The sequence below is a fragment of the Drosophila kikkawai genome, chromosome X (genome assembly GCF_030179895.1).
Source record: "Drosophila kikkawai strain 14028-0561.14 chromosome X, DkikHiC1v2, whole genome shotgun sequence".
In the NCBI taxonomy this organism is placed as follows: Eukaryota; Metazoa; Arthropoda; class Insecta; order Diptera; family Drosophilidae; genus Drosophila; species Drosophila kikkawai.
The window spans coordinates 30,444,953-30,465,147 of record NC_091733.1 but is presented as its reverse complement, the minus strand read 5'-3'; the positions used below and the strand labels follow the sequence as shown (position 1 = coordinate 30,465,147).

The 20,195-nt window shown below is 29.7% G+C and overlaps 1 protein-coding gene and 1 long non-coding RNA gene across 3 annotated transcripts in view; one reads left to right on the top strand and one right to left on the bottom strand.

The window, feature by feature from the left end:
* Positions 1–20,195, bottom strand: part of Pde9 (phosphodiesterase 9) — a 136,997-nt gene that overhangs the window by 86,213 nt on the left and 30,589 nt on the right. Inside the window, exon 3 of the mRNA XM_070288729.1 lies at positions 19,627–19,669. The gene's annotated coding sequence lies outside the window, so the exon portion shown is untranslated. The remainder of the gene's footprint in view (positions 1–19,626; positions 19,670–20,195) is intronic.
* On the top strand, positions 447–2,551 carry LOC138929179 (uncharacterized). 2 transcript variants are annotated; one of them, XR_011445625.1, is made up of 3 exons: positions 447–647; positions 752–886; positions 2,065–2,551. It is a non-coding gene; the product is annotated as an uncharacterized lncRNA (long non-coding RNA). The 2 variants fall into 2 exon arrangements; XR_011445624.1 differs by lacking the exon at positions 2,065–2,551 and adding an exon at positions 951–1,059.

Sequence of the window (20,195 nt, the reverse complement as noted above, 5' to 3'; positions counted from 1 at the left end):
ATATAGGGGAATCCGTCCATTCGGTTCCGATTTAAATTGCAATGGCAGATGGGTAGCCAGGAGGAGAGGGTATCCAGGAGAAAGGGGAAGCCAGGGGGTGAGGGTATCCAGGAGGAAGGGGAAGCCAGGGGGAGAGGGTATCCAGGAGGAGGAGGAAGCCAGGAGGAGATGAGAGGCGAGGCGAGGTGAGGAGAAGGAGCACCATGGCAATGCATAAATCTGCCGTCTGTCCTTTTGCATTTCTCTAGAAATATCCAAGGAAGGTATGAGCTAAACAACACTGGGAAAAATAAAGCCATTAACAATTTAAATAAAAAACAAAAAAGTATTACGAAAACAAGCTAAAAAGTAAAATAAAGAGCAAAAAGTAAGGCATACTTTCTTGTTCTTGTATTTCGTTTTGCATTTCATCAGTAAGCTACTATTTCTCTTTCAGTGTACTAAAATGCTCTGAAACTGAACGATATACAAAACGAGGAGTGTAGGGAAAGGAAAATCAAGGAAAACTCGGCGGTAACGGCGGCTTCTTCGTCGCAGGAATTAGCTCAAAATTGCAAAACTTAAGCCAAATGCTGGGGCACAAAAAGAGGAAAAACAAAATGGCAAAAGGAAGCAGAACCAAAAGGGGAAGCAGGAGAAAAGTGAAGGTAGAATAGGGAAAATCAAAGCCACGAGACCAGACGAGAAGCCCCCTTTTGTTTTCCCTTTTTTGCTTATTTTTTCTTCTTTTTTTTTTTTGTCTACATAATAGATGGGCCAAAGGAAAGGTCTGAAAAAAGAGACGAGAGCGCGACGGCAACGGAAACAAGTCAATTTGCATTCCGGCTTAGTTAATGTTGCAAAAAAGATATAGAAAAAAATACAGAGAAAGGATTCCTAAGTGAAGGTGAGTTAAAGCCAATCATTACCGCTGTCAAATAACTTATTTTATTGTTTCAAAATTGGATTAGGCCCCGAGTAATCAATCAACTTGGCCAAAAAGTTGGCTTAACTTTGCTGGTCAGCAATTAACCTTAACTTTGTTAATGAAGGAAATAAAACAAACGAAAAAATAGGAAAAACCAGCAACAAAAATAATACAATTAATGAATAAAGTTTATTATATATATATATATATATTTACAGGAACAAAATATAAATATAAAAAATATGTATATATAAAAAATATATATTAATATAAAAAAATATATATAAATATAAAAAACAATAAAAAAAAATTATTAAAAAATATACAAAATATAAATATAAATAAATAATATTAAATATAAATAGTGATCATTATAAATAAAATATATAAACAAATATGTATTTATAAATATAAATCTATGTAGATCCTTAAAAACTAAATAAAAAAAAAACAAAATACTACCTAATAATTAATAATATTTATTAAAAAACCCCAATTAAATTTATTTGTTTTGTACATTTATCTCATAAATTTCAACAAGATTTTAATTAACTTTTTAAACCGAAAAGTCATGCCCGCACATAAGTATTAATTCCCATTTATTATTTGCTTTTATTTACAATAAAATATCTAGTTTTCCCTTTGACTAAAAGCCAACCAAAACAAATGAGCTGGAAAATGCGAGATTTCGTTGATTTTATTTTATATGAGAGAGAGAGATAGGGGGGAAAAAAAAACTGTGGAAAACTGGGGAAAAACTCATTAAAACGTGGCTAAACGAAAATGTTCAAATGTTCAATACTATTTGACTTTGGTTTCGGTGTGTGTGTGTGTGTGTAACTGGCATTCTGGCCATTATAAAATTAATTAAATTACACATTTGCATAGAGGAGAGATAGTAGATGCATACCGATGGCAATTATAAAACCATAATTTACACAAAAATAATCATAATAAAAATATTTATATATATATATAAATAAAATCGAAAGAGTTTTTGGCATTCGAATTGTCATTTGTTTGTTTACTAATTGAGCTGGAAAAATAATATAACAAATAAATAAGCAATTAACTTTTAAAAACAGACTTTTAACAGGATATTAAATATATATTTATTTATATATCAACTTGTTGTTAAATTGTATATATCTTTTCAGTTATTTTTTATCATCTTTATTGCTCCTTAAATATATAAAAGATATCTGTGTACTTGAGGGAAGTTACCCCATTAAAAGGAGTAAACTGTTGCTAAGCCCCCAAAAGGTTTCAAGCCAATCCTTTTCGAGTGAATTCCATGGACATTCCCTTAGCCTTCGCCTTAGCCTTAGCCCTTAGCCCCAAAGGCAAACACTGGGCCAGGGCTAATAGTGTGAAAACAAAACAAAAAGGGGAAAACCAGGAAACCAGGAACCAAACCCCAAAGAGAAACACACAGAAAACAGAGAAAAGGAGCACAAGGATAAGGGAATAAAGCAAAAGGGGCGGAAAAATATCGTAAAATGCTAAGGTAAACAAACATTTATAAATAATGAACATTGATTGCTTATTTGAACAAGACAAGAAGGCGGACAAGGATATGGATATGGACACTAAAACCGAAACCGAAACGGAAACGGAAACAAAAAATAAATATATAAAAATAAAGGGAAGGCGTTGAACTGCACTGAATATGTAATATTTATGTAATTGTATTTGTGTTTGTAATTGTGAATGTGAATGTGTGTGTTTATGTTTATGAATAAAGGTCTAATTATTCCCTTAATTGAGGCCTGTCTATGTGGAAACTATCAAGGATCAAATCAATTGATTTGGACAAGGAACAAAAAGGTAAGAGGAAACGGAAGGAATTATTTTAAGAATGGGAATTTTTCAAGTGAAACAAATAAATAAATATTCAAAAATAAAAAATGAACATGAAATTAAATTAATAATTAATAATAAATAACTAAATACATACAAAAAAAATAATAATAAATAAATAAATATGAAAATAATTAAATAAATAATAAAATAAAAAAATAAATAATAAAATAAAAAAAATAAATAATAAAATAAAAAAAATAAATAATAATATAAAAAAATAAATAATAAAATAAAAAAATAAATAATAAAATAAAAAAATAAATAATAAAATAAAAAAATAAATAATAAAATAAAAAAATAAATAATAAAATAAAAAAATAAATAATAAAATAATAAAATAAATAATAAAATAAAAAAATAAATAATAAAATAAAAAAATAAATAGTTTTAAAAATAATAACACAATTAATTAAATATACAAATAATTAAATAAATATATAAATAATTAAATAAATATATAAATAATAATAATATACAAATATTTAAGGGGGGATATACATGTAAGCGGTCAAAATTTGGCCATTTTTCGTGAATTTTGTTTTTATAAGAAGTAGTCAAGCAATCGTCGTGAAACTTTGGATATAGTTAAAAGTAGAATCAGAGATGATTAAAAAAATTAGATATAAACAATATTTTACAAAATGGCGGACTTATGGAAAATATGCCGTAGCGCCTCGAGCTTTAAGTTGCCGTGCTATGGACACGATAGAGCTCGTAATTCCTGTCCGAAATCCGTAAACTAAATTTTTTTGTATTCATTACACCTATATCTTCTATTTGAACCTAAAAAACCAAAAAGAAATCAAGACAAAAAATATACATTTTGATTTGAAGGAAAAAATGTCATTTTCAGGTGATCAGCTTTCACTTCCCACCCTCTTAAAAAATAGTAATACTCAGTTTTATAACAACCATGTAGGTTCAAATAGAAGATAATTTCATGCTGATCATAATAATTTTTGATTCACTCCGATATGTTACGTAGTTTTTTGTGAATCGTGTCCATAGCATAGGTAGAAATGCAAAAATTAGAAGCTGAGAAAAAGACGTTTAAAGTTTTTGATGCGCCCACGTTAACACTTGTGAACCTTGCGTGCATACTTGATTTGAGGCACTTAGAGTTGGAATTCGATAATGAAACTTACACACTATATTCTTTAAATAATAAACTATTTTTTAAACAAAAAAAAAAAATTTGCCCAAAAAATTTTGGTTTACATGTATATCCCCCCTTAAATAATAATAATATAAAAATATTTAAATACCTAAATATCTAAATAAATAAATACATTTTTGATCATTTTTAGTCTAAATAAAAGCACTTTTTGGCATAAAAATTCCCTTAAAAAACCCACATTTTTCTTAAACTATTTATTTATATTTTCATCTAAAAATAAACCCTAAAAAGAACCAAAATTTATGCTTTAATTTCTTCAAGAAAACTCTTTGTTTTTCAATAATAATTTTCCTAATAAAGCTCAAGTATTTTCCTCTACTCTATATATTTTTCTTTCTACTATTTTCTTACAGCTCCTAAGCTCCATTACACCAGCTCGTCTTGGCCCATTTGGCCTTCATTGAGTCCGGGGTTTATATGGCTTTCAATTTGAGTGTTTCTTGCGTGGCGACTTGGCTCCTCTGTCATGCATACGTCCAAGGTGCTTAATAATTTAGAAGCCGAGCAGAAGCAGAAACAGAAACAGAGACGTTGAAGAAACACATGTGCAAATGTACGAACGTGAGCCAGAGATGCTCTCTCGCCTCAGAATCAATGCCATTATGCACTGTGCGTTGCGTTGCGTTGCGTTGCGGTGTGTGTGCATACGAATTTAATGCACTTCTTCAGGTGGAGAAGGATGCAGGTGGAGGAGGAGGATGCAGGAGCAGGAGCAGGTGCTTCTGCTGAAAACTCAAAATGTTCTTACACACATTTTCCATATACCCAAGAGGGATATATAGTACCTATAGATGGGCATTGGATTTTACACATTCGAGTAGAGTTACTTGCCATTCGTCACACATAAAGAATGATTTACAGCAAAGGCAGGAGTCGTGTTTGAAAACAACAATTTTTTTTAAGTAATTAAAAAATAATATTGAATATTAAAAATTAATATTATTTTTACAAATTAATAAATAAATAAATAAAAATAATAATAAATAAATAAAATTAATAAATAAATAAAATAAAAAAAAAAAATAAAATAAATAAATAAATAAATAAAATAAATAAAAAAATAAATAAATAAAATAAATAAAAAAATAAATAAATAAAATAAAAATAAATAAATAAAATAAAAATAAATAAATAAATAAAATAAATATTAAATATTTTTATAAATAAATAAATAAATTTTTGAAATATATATATAGTTTAAAGTAATTAAAAAATAATATTAGGTATTAAAAATTAAAATTAAATAATTTTTGAATATTTATTTATTTAAGAATAGTTAATATCTTTCATTTTAAACCATATATTAAGCTTGTGACGAATAAAAATGGTTTTATTGATATATATGTCAAAAGAAATAATAATATATATATATATATTAATATATATATATATAATAATATATATATATATATAACAATTATATACAACTTACAAGACAACTTTCTGTATGTGTGTGTGTGACAAATGCAAATGCGGTTTTAACATTTGCATGTTGGTTACGTTTCGTACGTTATTTACAGAATGGCTAAAATGGCAAACATGGCTGCCATTCGCCAGAGCTAATGACATTTTAAATAAAGACCTCTATCTACAACTACCCCCCTAGGTCCCCTCTGTTCCTTTTGTTCTTTTTGTGTTTCTGCAAAAATGCTCTTAGCGTAAAATATGAAAATGTTATTAGCATTAAGGAACATGGAATGGAATGGGATTGCTGTGGAAATGGAACAGGAACAGCAGCGCCGCTAAGTATGCAATGCCATTTGCCTTACCCATTTTCCCTTTTTCCATTTTCACATTTTGCCTTTTGCATTTTGCATTTTACATTTTTATTATTATTTATTTTTTCTTACCTCCTCTTGATGTTAAGTTTAATAATTAACAATCAAAAATAAGAGAAATTAACTTGGCTTTAAAAATATGTTTATCATATTTATCTATTAATTTATTTGCATTTTTACGGCTCATTCAAAATAATTACCACAATTTATTTAAGCTTTTAGGGAATTTTTTATTAAATTGAAAAGATAAGCCATATTTTTCTTCCACTATTTATTTATATTTAAATTTAATTAATAACCTTACAATGTAAAAAAATAAAAATGGGCTACTTGTGACACTGTTAAATATTTAAATTTAATTTAGTATAACATTTCTTAACTTATGAATTTTATTTAATTATCAGAAAATTTTTTAAATTTTAAATATTTATACAAATTTCTTAATTTATGAATTTTATTTAATTATCAGATAAATTTCTTAAATTTTAAAAATTCACTTTAATTATTTATAAAATATACAACATTTAAATTTAATATTTATTGGTCTTTATTTAAATATAAATATAAGGAAACACACTTTATTGATTAAAAATTTTGCTAATAATTAGAAACGAAAAGAGTTCAGACAAAACTGTCTCTCTCAGTGGAATTCAAACTCACAATTAACACAGATCAGAGCCATAAACAATGGCAGTGCCTAATCCACAATCAACATAAATTCATGCGAGTGCACAAATCCATCCTATGTACATATACTACTGCCACCCACCCTTAACCCGCCATTGCCGGTGACCCAGCTCCCTCTCTCTCTCTTAACAACCAACCAACCACATGGAGAGCCAGCGAAGCGAACAACTTGCGCTGTTTTCCCATTATTTATGCGCGACCTTGTTTTGTGCCATTTTTATTATTTTGCTAATTTCGCGCATTATAAAAACAAGTAAAAAAAAAATAATAATAATAACACACACACGCACACAAACAAAAAATCCAACATCAACACAACAGCGGGGGGGGTTAAAAAAAAAAGATAAACATAGCCCTAGCCGGCAGCCATGTTGGTTAAGAAAGACTAAGGCTTAGAGTTAAAGCCAAATGAAAGAACACACTAATATCAAGCAGCCGTAAAAAAGGTGATGAAAAAATTATAAAAAGAACACATTGTATATTTATTTTAATAAAAAATCTACATTGAAATATTTACCAAAGACTTTAAATAAATAAATGAGTATTTAAATGCCTACGGCCGCACTGAACAGGAAATTGTATTCATGTAAACGTGGGTCACACTGGTCAAACAGCTGCTCTTTTCTTTCTTTCTTTCTTTCTCTCTTTTTCTATTCCTTTCTTCCTTTATCTATTTTATTTATTCATTATTATGTTTATTTTCTTTTTAAATATGAATGAATATTTAAATGCCTACGGCCCATAGTGAACAGGAAATTGAATGCGAGTAATCGTTGGTCACACTGATCTTTTCTTTCTCTCTTTTCCTCTTCCTTTCTCCCTTTATTTATTTTATTTATTCATTATCATTTATATACATTTTTTAATATATACATATATTTATAAGCAATCCTGGTTTAATTTAGAAATTATTTAATCAATTTTAAGAGCTAGCAGAAAATTCCCAATTATAGAGTATCTACTGAAAGACTTGCACTGGATTTAGGTTTCTTGCTTCCGCTTTATACATATATATTTTTTTTTTGTCTATTTTTTGGCGGCTTAATTTTTTTTTTAAAGGAAAACTTATGGTTTGGTCGTCGTCGTCGCCGTCAGTTGAGAGCTTTTAACCTATTTTCCCATTTTTGCGCAATTTATCAACAAATTAATGTAAGCATGACGCTTCTCACACACCCTACCTCCCTGTGTGTGTGTGTGTGTTGTCATGAAAATTTGCATGTTGCTCCCACAGAGTCCACATTTGTTGTTGTGTTTCTTTTTCTTTTTGTTGATTTTTTTTTTTTTTTTTTGTTTTTTGATGCATGTAATTAACTTGAAGCGGGTCTTCGCCTTCTACTTATGCAGATCTATGCTGATGTGAGAGACTGAGAACGTTGACGATACGTTGTGTGTGTATATAAGCTATATATGCAGGACTCGCATGTCCTTGTCATTTGAAAGAGAAAATATTACCGTTAAGGCGATGTGTGCCTAAGAAATGGACTTGATTTGAATGCAGAAATGTGTCCTAGTTAGGTTTCAGTTAGAATTCCCAATGGGTTTTGGATGTGTGGAAATTAGGTTACTGATACACGAAGGGGTTTCCATAATCTTTATATTTTTGAAAATAAATAAAATGTGTTATTCATTGATTTTTGTTATTTTTACTATTATTTTTTATATTTAATATTTCAAGATATATATTTCTATAAATTTATATATTTTTTTTAAGTTCATTTTGCTTATTGGCTTTGTCATTTATCATCTTTGGCATGAAAATTCACGCTTGACAGGCAAAGGACCGAAGGACCAAAGTCGCTTGCATTCAACCAACCAATCGGGCGATGAAACTTTATGACAATGCTACTCAGCACCCACCTAGTCTGACACGCCTCCCGGTGACGCCCACCTGTCAGTGCAATAATCATACAAGTGCACAGAGCGAAAAAAAAAAGCTAGACTTTAAGTATTATGAAATTGTAATTCATCAAAATGTAAGCCTATCAAGAAATTCTATATTTTTAAAATAGAAAACATTTCATAATTATTTATTTATTAATTATTATTTAATGTATTTTAATTATTATCAAAAGAAAAATTTTGTATTCTTTTAAATATTTAGAAATTTAGTTTCCTTGATTTTAAAAGTTAAAAAATTTGTAAAATATTAAAAAATAAATATTAAAAATCTTTTTTAATATAAAATTAATTTTGAAACATTAAATTAATATTTATAACCAGAAATTATTAAGACTATTTTATTAATTCGTATTATTTATTTTATACATTTTTTTTAATTTTTATTTAAAATATTTTAAAAATAGCCTTTTTAATTAGAATTATTTATTATTATTTTTTCTGCTCAGTGTTTTCTTTATTTTTTATTTACAACCCATACATTTCTAGTTTTTATTGTTTTTTTTTTTTAGTGGCGAATCGAAGTGAGCCGCAAAGTGGAAACAAATGCAAAACTTTTGATTGGCAGTTGCCTTTGTTTTTTTTTTTGTTTTTCTTTTATTTTTTTGTAAAAGTTTTTGGACCCCGACCGCAACTTTAGACGGGTGCATGTGAAAAAAAGGTAACAGAAAAAAAGGAAAGACGTCGATTCCCTCATATATATATAAATATAACCCAGACACTCCACACCATCCAATTCCATTTGGGTTTACAGCCTGGGAAAAGTGACACCCACGAAGGGCATAACATTAAATGCCTAGCAAAGTTACTCAATTTCAATGGTCAGTCAGCTGCCTCAGGTTTCTCTTACCCCCCCTTGCCCCCTCGTGTGGAATGATAATGGCCGGAAAAGGGCAAGAAAATTTCCATAATTTTATGAGCTTGACAAGAGTACAAGCCAGCTACCAGGGAAAACCCCAGGAAAACCCATACACATACACACACACACACACACACACGCAGTGGCCGTAAAGTGGAATTTTCGGGACAACACTCTCACCTCTCGCTTTCACTTTTAATATTTATGCATAAAAATTTATAGGTGCTAAAGTAAGCATCAGTACATATGTATAATATGTTCAGCTATATCCCCACCGAAAATCCCCCCCGAAAATCACCCTAAAAATCCCTATATATATACAGAGAGTTTAGTTTAAGCCAGGAACTACTAGTAGAAAGAGTAAGTGGTATCAGGGCAGTCAGATCAGAGCGGCAAATAGTATTATATATATATATATAACATCCTATATATACCTGTTTCCACTGATACTATATATACTATAACTTTACGATCTCATTAAATTCTTTTTATAGATTTTCCAAGGACCCAATTTAGGGTTTAAGCCAAGTTCTTATCAAATGTATAAATCAAGCTTTTTATTTAAATATAAAAATAAATTTAAAAAAAAAAACCAAAGTAAAGGAATTTTATATATTAATCCCTAACAAACCTTTAACTTTAGCTTATTTTTGTATTTATTTATAATTAAGTTCTTTAAATAAAAAATTAAAATAGTTTAGAGGCTCTCCTGTTGACATTTTACAATTACTTGCATTAGTAAAACAGAAAATCCACATCAAATGTGTGTTTTAAGTATCGTCAAATTGCTATTCGAATTTTTAATAGCATTTTTGACATTTCTGGGCCGCCTGGCAATTGTGTCATTTCAATTTTAACATTTTTCTAGCCAATCAAAAGGGAAACAAAAGGGGAAGCTAAGCTAAAATTAAGCTAAAACTTAACTAAAACTAAGCTTTAGACTAAATATAGAGCACACATACACTTGGGACATATTTTACATATTTATATCATTTATGCATTAACGTATGTGTGTGTGTGCGATGGAAAATCATAACTTGAAATACGTTAAAATGCATATAAAAAATTTATAGCCTACACTTAGGCGCACATTAAATGACATGCCTGCCAAAAAGCTTCTTGTTCTTGTCCAAAAAGGACGAAAAAAAGGGGTTTCAGTAGGAGAAAAAAGAGGGGGATGTTTCACAAAGGGGGAGCTTGGCCAGAAATTGATGAAAATTATAAAAAAAAATGTATATATTTTATATATTTTATATATTTTATATATTTTATATATTTTATATATTTTATATATTTTATATATTTTATATATTTTATATATTTTATATATTTTATATATTTTATATATTTTATATATTTTATATATTTTATATATTTTATATATTTTATATATTTTATATATTTTATATATTTTATATATTTTATATATTTTATATATTTTACATATATTTTTTCCCAGTGTGCTCTGATTATTTAGTGGCCAAGCCAAGCCTCTGTCTCTGATTGCTCTTGACAGCGCTGACCCCAAAAAAAAATATAACAAAAAATGCAAAAAAAAAAAAAACAAGGCAAAAAAAATAATATGAACCAAAACGTGTGTAATGATGATGTGTATTTTAATGTACAATTTGCGGCCTTTAATAGCACCCTCACACACACACACACACAAGGCTCAAAGTGTCCCCCTTTTCAACACTTTTTCCTCACCACTTTTCCTCCGTTTTTCCTTGTAATTCTTTTTTTTTTTTTTTGCCTGATGGATTTAAGAACGTAATCATAGCCTTTCATGCGCCATGCATTGCACACTTTCCCCGGAACACAATAGAAAATTGCGATGAGGAAAAGCGCGGTAAAGCAGACATAATAGATTCCGTTTTTTTCTCTGATTAAATCAATTTTGTACAAAACTTTTTTATATAAATTCATTTGACCTGTCAGTGCCAGCACAAGAGTGTGGAAAAACCATTAAAAAATATATATATATATTAAGAAAAAAGTTTGAAGAAGTCATCAAAAATATTTCCATAAAAAAAGGGGAGTCTACTCGTCAAAATGGTAATTATTTATAAATGTTTTTAGCTTCCAATAATAATTGTTCAGCTAAAAAAAAAGGAACTAGTATTTATTTTCAAGGGAATAATATCAAATAAATTATTAAATAATTTATACAAAGGGAACTAATATTTATTTTAAGGTTAAAATCAAATAAATAAGCATAAATTAATAAATAAATTATGAAAAAAAAAGAAAACTAACATTTCTTTTAAGGAAATATTATAAAATAAATCAAGTATAAATTATAAGCTATAAATTTAAGTAGTGAAATATAATTCTCTTATATTTTTGTAATTTTTTCATTGAAATATTGCTTATTTTCCCTTTCCTTTTCTTGCTCAATTTTCTGCTCCCAGCTTGTATCCTTTTCTAGATCTAGTTTTTCTTGCATTTACTGTCATATATAGTACAGAATATATATATATACATTTATACTTAATCTGGAACTGCCGCAGCACTTGACTTGAATTTCTTGTTCTCGTTCTTGTTTGCTTTTTGTGTTTGCGCCCCTCCTTGCCTTTTGTTAATTTCTGTTGTTTGCCTTTAACCCCAACAAACAAAGCGACGAGCAAAACAAAAAGCCAAAAAAAAAAAACGAACAAAAAAAAGGGAAAACAAAAAAAAACAGGACAGAGAAAAGTAAAAGCCAAAAGGAGGTGAAGAAAAAACAAAAAAAAAACGTAAAGGATGAGTGAAAAGTGAATGAAATGTGCACATATGCAGTTTTATTCATATATATTACTCATACGCAGTGTGGTCACTTGCCTTGACTTGATCCTTGTCCTCGTCCTGTTTGCGTCTCTCTCTTGATCTCTGTCTCTCTCTCTCTCACGTTCTCTCTCTTCTCTCTCTTTCTCGCCAGCGATCAACACTCACACTCTCCGCTCTTTCTTTCTATCTTTTTTTTTTTGCTTTCAAATATTACACATACGCACTGTGGTTGCACCAGAAAATAATTCGCAAAAAAATATATATAAAAAAACTTGTAACCGCAATTAACGACCAGCGTTTAACAATCAACAATTGAAATATGCCCGCGACTTTAGACAGAATTTCGACTGCCACGCTTATTATATGGCATTATTATTATCATTATCATGGCTTTGCCGACGATTTGTTTTTGTTCGACTTCGTTTTACGTTTTACGATTTCCACCAATCCCCTTCCTCCTTCTAATATATACATACATATATATATTTATTTATATATGTACGTTGGTGTGTGTGTGCGTGTGTGAAGACGAAATAGTTGCTGTAATCCGCACAAATCCGCTGGTAAATTTGAACTGAATGAGTTCAAAAGCTAAAATGAGTTTGCATACCCCAAAAACGTACAGACTGAACCGACACAACCGACACGACTCCCGATTTCAAATCCGAAGTCCTATCGGTTGTGCCGAAAGCCGAAGCTAAAAGCCGAACTCAGAGCCAAAGGCGAGTCGGGGAAAGCACCAAGGTGCCGGAAGTGAAAGTGTCATAAATGAAGACATCAGGAGACTGTGCGAAAAGCTTTCACAAGCAAATGGATTTCTAATGTTCGTTTTTTTGAAATTACATGTTTTCTAACGAGCTAACAGTTTTGAAAAGCAGCCTTAAAAGTGTTATACAAAATAAAATATTAAAATTTAAAATGTTTCAATTTAATTGTTTGCGTTTGGTTAGCTTTTAAAAATGTTGAGTTTTTTTCAAGAGGCTTGAAAAGCGGTTAAAAAGTGTTATACAAAATAAAATATTCTCAGAATTTAATTGATAAGCTTTTTAAAGTGTTTAGTTTATTTTTATATTTATTGTTTATGTTTTGTTTTGTTTACATTTAAAAAATATATTATATATTAAAACTTTTTTATTAAAAAAAAATGTATAATTTTTTAGTTGCATTTTCTAGTGTCCCCCATAGGCGTCATAATAAAATTATTTAGCACAGTTTGGAACATTGTTTTCTAGTTTCAAAAATATTTTAAAGTTTTTGATTGTATTTTCATTATTTAAAATTAAAGAAAAAATGTTCTTAATCATTACTTTTGTTATAAATTCGTGAATTTGTTTAGTTTTTTAGGTTTAGTACAGTTTTAATGCATTAGAACAGTTGCCTTGGACGCAACAAGATTTGAAATTAAAAGAAGACCAGCCTCAGATGTAACTATTGTTTTTTTTTTTAATTGTTACTTTTTAACTTTCTTTTTAACTTTTAAAATAACAAACAATTTCTATAATCTAAAGAATTTAATAAAAATGAGCAACTTATTTAAATAAAATTTATTTTTAATTGTGGTAAATTCCTAATTATTTTGCAACTATTTCTCCCACACACCCGCTCAAACTGCCAAAACGTTTGGTTTGTTTTCTTTTTTTAAACCTTAAACAATATTTTGTGGAAACTTTGTGCTCTCTTTCCCAGAACTCCCACAACACCGAACTGAACGGAACTGAAGTGAAGCAACAACTGACCGAGCCGAACGTTTTCCAAAATTGCAAAAAGCCAGCGTATAACGGTTTTGGCCATCAGCTGAGTTGGCCGAGAGCGAAAGCTTACTTATCCTGTGCTTTCAAGGCTGGCCGAGGGCGCCAAGGGAAAGCGGAAAATGGAAATTGAATGCATAAAAATTAAAAAAAAATAAAATAAAATAAATTAAAATAAGAAAAAAAAATATTCTTGCCTTTTGCAAAGAAACTAGCCGAAACTGAAAATGTGCAAGAAAAAAGAAATATATTTTCGGAAAATTCGGAAAAGCTTTTCCCGCTCTCCTTCTCTCTCTGGGCGACTGCGCGAACGAAAGAGAGAGTGGATGCGGGGAGAGACAGGGACAGCGAGAGGGGTGCAGGCCTGCTTATATTTCACACGTTGTGCTCCTTATGCTCCTGATATGTTGTAGCCGTTGAAATACCCTTTTGGCCAAGGCTATTCGAGTTTTTAAAAACATTTAAAATGCTGCAGAGAAGTAGGCTACAAAAGGATATTGATAATTCTCACAGATATTTCTTAGCATACTTTCAAGCAGATTAGCGGTTCCTTTTGATATAATTTTATTAATAAAACCAATTAAATATTAAAGAAAAAAATTAACTGAGAAAACAATAATATATTTTAACTATTTAAAATTTTTAATAATTTAATTAATTTGAATTCCATAATTCGAATTCATATCAATTATAAGAAAATTTCGAATAATTTTAATTCCATAATTCAAATTTATAATAATAATAAGAAATTTTCGAATAATATTTATAATTTTCTTTCAACTAAAGTTAGTGTATATCAACTTTCGTTGTTTTAGCTTAAAGCTTTTCTTGCTTTTGATTTTGTTGCTGGCATTTTTGTTGGCGGTTTTGTTGTCGGCGCTTCTGTGGCCATTGTTGCACACCTGTGATTTAGCGAGGACGCCTCCGAGCGAGGACACCGCTTCGGCTTTGGAGCTGGTTTTGCTGCTGCTTGCTGGGTACTGGGTGCTGGGAGCTGGGAGCTGTCCTCGTGTGCCAGCTGATATTTACCTTATTTCCCACAGCGCACACAGCGGGCCAAGAAAATGGAAAATTGAGAAAGGGAAAAGCGCTGAAGGAGAAACACTAGACATGGCAACAACAACAACAACAACAACGACAAGCAACGCACTTAGAAATGATAGCCCCAGCTTTATGCTAATGTTTGCCATTGCTTTAAGTACTCACTCAGTTGGTGAGTTAGTCATCCAGCGAGTCAGTCAGTTCGTCAGTTCGTCAGTTCGTCAGTTCGTCAGTTATTCAGTCAGTCAGTTCGCCAGTCAGTCAGTCATTCATTCAGTCAGTTAGTAAGCCAGTTGGGTCAGTTTTTATTTTATTTTTTTTTGGCATGCAGATGACAATCCCAACGGTCTTTGTGGACCCTCGGACGGTCAATTCAGTTTTGTCAGTTCAGTATTTGTAGCTTCGGCTTAACTTTCAAATAAAAGTAGCTCTCCATTGAAAATTGCTGAGCCTAACATATGAGACAGGTTGTTTTGTGAGTGCCCATTTAATCAATTCCACTTTGCTGGTTAATAAAGCAATCATATTTGGGGGAATTTTCAACAATCTTTCGATTGCCTGGCAACATTTGAAAGCTCAAGCCAAGTTGGATTTTAATTGAGAAAAGAAACTAAAAATATACATAAGGATATAAAATCACTTAAGATTCGGCACAAAAGTATGCCATAAAAAATGTTTAGCATACTTTTAGACCTTTTTTGTATATTATAAGCATTAAGTGATATCATGATGATAATTTTCGCATAGAATTAAGGTGGTTCTTAAATAATTATTGTGTATAAAACTTAATATTAGTAATAAATAAATATTTTATATAATTAATAATTATTAAAAATAGTAAATAATTATTTTTAATAGTTAGAAATTAAATAATCATGCAAATATATTAAATTTTTAATATAATTAATAATTTATTTATTAATTTATTATTTAATAATTATTTTATATAATATTTATTTTTAATTATTATTTAAAAATGTATTTAAAAATAACACAGATTTGGCTTTGAATATAAAATCTCTTAAAAGGCAGTCCAAAAGATTGCCACAAAAATTGTAAGCACTTAATGCAAATGCTTTCATATTTTAAAGCATCATTTTAGACACATTTTTAAGCGAAAAGAAATTTTTAAAATTTAGATATTACTAAATACACAATAAATTACTGACCAAGACTATAAAAACCAAGTTAACCATAAAATCAAGAATTTTCCTAACCTTTCTGTTACTACTTTCACCATTTTTTTGTTTGTTTATCACTTAAACACAGTTTAACTTTGTACGTAACACTCTATAATAGACGTTAACCATGTAACACCATGAAAGTAAGTGTTATACGGTAATAAGGCAGCGGCGTCACCATAAGAAAATTTGTGATCATCCCGACCGTAAATTTGGTATCCGTGTTAATTACATGAACTCGAGCATGACACCCGAGTGTCTCACTCCTCCACCCCCCCCAAAAAAGGCACTTGCCACCCTCAATCCTCCATTTTCCACAAAAACCCCACCCCTACTGCCACGTGACAAAGAATAGGAACGACAGAAATCGACATCCCAACATGCAAATCAAATTATTTTGGCATATAAAATGCTTATTAACAGATTATATGCTCACTCAATATTTACTGACTGACTGACTTTGCCTTGAAGAGGGGTTGGGTATGGCTTTTCCCCCCCCCTCTTGATATTCCGCGTAGACAGGCGTCATTGTCTTGGAACTTGTGCTTGGGGGGATTTTAATACCCTTTTTGGATGGTATCGATAAGCACTTTGGGCTCACTTGTATTCATATTTATATATATATATTTATTTATATTTATGGGGCGATAACAGTTGCCGACACTTGGCCATCAGACAACAAACGTTGGATTTCAATATTTGTTAAAGCCTTTGCAGGGGGATATATTGTATATTGTACAGCCCAGGCAACAGTAGACCCCATACCAATTTATTCCACTTAAAGAATTTAGTTATAAACCCTTTTCCTAAAGTTTTTTATATAAAAAATATATTTATTCATAACGAATTATCTATTCAAACTAATAGCTTATACTTGGAAAATAAAAACACTAGCAATATTTCTTAGAAGCCTTGACGTTTTAAATACCAATTTCAAAGAAAAACTATTGAAGAATACACTCTGTTAAGTAGTTTCTGGAAAAGAACTCTGAATGGAGGAGATACCTGCTGCATCGAAATGGGATGAACAAAAAAAAACAAGAAAAGGGCAAATGAAAAGCGCCCGTGGAAAAAATAGCAAAACAAGTTGAGTCTAGGGAGGTATTCAAAGGAGCTACTAACTAGAAAAAAACGTAGAAAGTGGAGGCGGAAAATTCAGGGAAAGTTAAAGGAGAAACTAATCGCACTTAACAGGTTAGAAAAAAAAAGGATTATTTAATTTATGCTTAATATATACTCATTATATAAACATTATATAATCAATATATTCTCAATAAATACTTCAACTATATATTCAATTTATATTCAAATTTATAGTGAATATTTACTCAATTTATATCCAATTTATATCCAATTTATACTCAATATTTACCCAATTTTTACTCAATTTATACTCAATTTTTACTCAATTTATTCTCAATTTATACTCATTATTTACTGAATTTATACTAAATTTAAACTCAATTTTTACTCAATATATACTCAATTTATACTCAAATTTATACTTAATATATACTCAATATATTCTCAATTTATACTCAATTTATACTCAATATATACTCAATATATTCTCAATTTATACTCAATTTATACTTAATATATACTCAATATATATTCAATATATACTCAATATATAATCAATATATACACAATATATACACAATATATACTCAATATATACTCAATGTATACTTAATATATGTTGAGTATATATTATATTTTTTTATTTTCTGAATTTCTTTCATATAAAAAAACTATATTATTTAAATAATCACCTTTAACAAGTGAATAATTAAATGAACCTTCAAATAACCTAATTTATATTCAAAATAAACACTTTTTTGATGTTTATTAGTCTCAAACCCTTAAGGAAATACATGAAATTCTCAAGCCCTAATGGTGTTTGGCATTTGTTTCATAAACTTGAGTTATTTAGGCCAAGTTCAATTTAAATTTGCAAGCATAAAAGTTATAAACGTAAGTAGAATAATTATAAGAATAATTATTATAATAATAATAATACTAATATAAATAACAATAATCTACGCTGCTCTCTCCATCAGGCATTTCATTTGCAGACAGCCACGCAAAACAAACCTAATTACACTTTACTTTCACTTCCACTTTCACTTGCCAGCAACAGGAGCCATCCCCCCAACCCCCAATTGAAGGTAGCTGGGGGAAAATCGGAGGAAAATCGGGAAATGAAATGGTTGGAGGTAGAAGGAGAGGTAGGACCAGAGACTAGGGCGAGTTTGGTGAGAAAAACTTCAAAAGCTTCTGGTCAAAGCAAAGTTTGTCCGTCTTGGCATATTTTGCGTAATATAAATTTTGCGCGCTGCTCCTGTTTTTCTTCTTATTTCCCCCCCTCTCTCTCTCTACACTCTTTTTTCGTTTTTTTTTTATTATTATTATTATTATTATTATTTTGTGTACAATATTCTTGGCCTTTGGCCAATTTGGAAAAGACAATAAAACCGTTTAAAGCGTTGTCACAGACTCTACTCCCTGTTGCCTCTTGTCTCTCTTGGCCAACTTTGATTCGCAGACAAACAATAAGGAGGCTAAATATATACAAAATAAAAAAAAAAAATATTAAAAAAAAAATATATATATATAAAGGAGAATAAAAAAGTAAAAGAGCTAAAAGACATTTATTGTTCATTTGACAAAACCTAATAAGCATTTTTATATGCAAATAATGTGGCTGCTTCTCGTATGCTGTGTTATAAAAGTGTTTTTCAAGCGCTTATTTGTATGTTTTCATTTAAATAATAAATGGGCTCACCTCTCCCATGCTCGCCATATCCCTTTCTCTCTCTCCTTTTTGTCCTCTCTATAACTCCCTCTTTCTCTCATGTCTTTCCTTTCATCGGCGGCGCTCATAAGTAGGCAATGATTTTTGCTTTGTTGTTAAAAAAAAATCAAAAAATAATATAAAAAAAAAGGAAGAGAACCCACACAAGCCTCCTAGTGATGTGTGGTGATAAAGATATGTTTATCGAAAATATCGAATTAAAATCTTCTTCATTATCAAAATATCGATATAAGATCGAAAAATAATTATTACATTCGTAAGATAAAAATACAATATGCAATCGTTTTCCCAGTCAAGTTATCGATAAAATATCGAATCTATATTAATTAGGCAAAACTTAACGGGTTGGAAAATAAAAAAAAAAAAAGAAAAAGGCACAACTTATCGATATATTCACATAATAAAACATTATGCAATTGTTAAAAAATTATTTTCAACTTCTAAATATCGATATAAATTTATCGAATTTATGTTTCAAGTATAATTAATAAACTCCCAAGTTTTAGTAAAAATTTCGATACTTTTGTGTGTCATCGCTGGCCGGGCCAGCTAGTAACCAGCACTTGGCAGTACCCAAAACCCTCAACACCCCACCCTCACTCCCCGGTAACCACCCGTAATGAGCGTGTCATTTAGCGTAATTTCACTTGATTGTTATGGCATTACAACAATGCCCCAAGTACAATACACACGCACAACAAAAGCAACGCCCGGGCGAGTGTAGAAGTTTATCTTATCATCGCAGGCTCCTCTCCTCTCCGCCGGAAAATCGGGAGGCTGCCTGGGAAATCGTTGGGATGTATATATATATGTACATTTATTTGTTGTAAATGCATAATTTATAAATGGGCCAGGGCCATTGTTTGTGTTGATATTGTAGCTTCTAAAAACTAAGAAGAACTCACCTGAATCCTTGGCAAAGTAAGACAGCATTTTTACAGGAATTTTCTGTAATAAAAATAGGGAAAATGAGTAATAATTAGGTATAATAGTACGTTTTTTAAGGAAATAATTAATAAAATTATTAATTACGTGTATGGAAATCTTAATTAAATCTTAATAGTTTATTAGAGTTTAGCTAAACATTAACAAAAAACAATTTGAATAATATATGAGGCTAATAATTTTAAATTATTTATTTATTTTTCTGTTTCAATTTTTAAAAAAGTCCAAATAAAAACCAGTTAAATTTGTAATTTAATTTTAAAACTTTTCAATAATTATTGCCTACACCTTTCATTGTTAATAATATTAAATAATTATAGGAAATAGATGCATAAATCACACCTGAATATAAATCTCTCTCTCTCTCTCTCTCTCTTTTTCTCTGGTTTTCTAGCAAAATCTCTATATTTAATTAAAGATTTAAAATAACAAAATATTAAAACAAAACTCACCCATACTCACATATTTAGAAACCCATTTAACTTTATTAAATGCCACTTCTAATTTACTAATAATCGAATTTGATAAT